The sequence below is a fragment of the Lipotes vexillifer genome, unplaced genomic scaffold, assembly GCF_000442215.2.
Source record: "Lipotes vexillifer unplaced genomic scaffold, Lipotes_vexillifer_v1.1 scaffold1451, whole genome shotgun sequence".
Classification (NCBI taxonomy): domain Eukaryota; kingdom Metazoa; phylum Chordata; class Mammalia; order Artiodactyla; family Lipotidae; genus Lipotes; species Lipotes vexillifer.
Genome location: NW_006795096.1, coordinates 1 through 931, shown reverse-complemented (window position 1 = coordinate 931; position 931 = coordinate 1).

Below are 931 nucleotides of genomic sequence, written 5' to 3'. Positions count from 1 at the left end.
GCATTCCTGTTGCTTCAAAGCCTTGCTCACACTCTGCATGGTTTTTCCTTTAAAGCCCTGCCAGTCCAGGGAGGGTCAGCTACCTCCTTGTGTTTTTTGCACTTTGCCTCTCCAGGGTGTGGATGAGGTTGAACACCTTTCATGTGTTCATCGGCCACTTGGAGGTCTGCTTTGGTGAATGCCCCTTTCAAGTTCACTGCCTCTTCTTTCCTTCTGCCTTTTCCTTCCTGATCTGTAAGAATTCTTTGTATATTCTGGATCCTAGCCTTTTGTCAAGTATTTGTTCTGCAAATACTTTCTCCCAGCTTTTCACTCTGAGTTCTTGATTTTAATGAGACCTCCTCTATCCACGTGAAAGTTCCTTTATGGTTGTTAGTTTTTGTGTGTTCACCGTTTAAGAAAGCTTTGCTTTGCCCCAAGACACTGACGTATCTTTTAATGACGTTTCCTTTAACGTTTTCCTACTTCACACTCAGCTTCACAGCACAAAGCTTTATTGTGTTTGGTAAGCTTCGTTTTCTCCCCATGTGGACGTTCAGACGACTCGACACCATTTACTGAAAAGATGGTCCTTTCCTGCTGCTCCTGAGAGCTGCGTACGTGAAACTAAGTGTGCCTCTGTGCATTGGGCCCTTTCTGCACTCAGTGTTGGGCTTCTCTCCCCTTTCGCTGGAACCACACTGCCATAGTTACTGAGCCTCTCTCTCTGATAGGGAGGCCGCCCCCGCCCTTGTCATCCGACTGCCGGGGCTGATCACCGCCCTCTGCATTTTCCCGTCAAGCGTCAGTTTCCGCCAGTAAACCTGCCGAGACTTTACTGGGAGTGCGGTGATCAAATAGCCTCTCTGTAACGTTAAGTTTTCAGATCCATGAACATCTTTATTTGCTTCCACGTTTTTAGGTCATTAATTTCTCTCAGTAATTTTTTTTT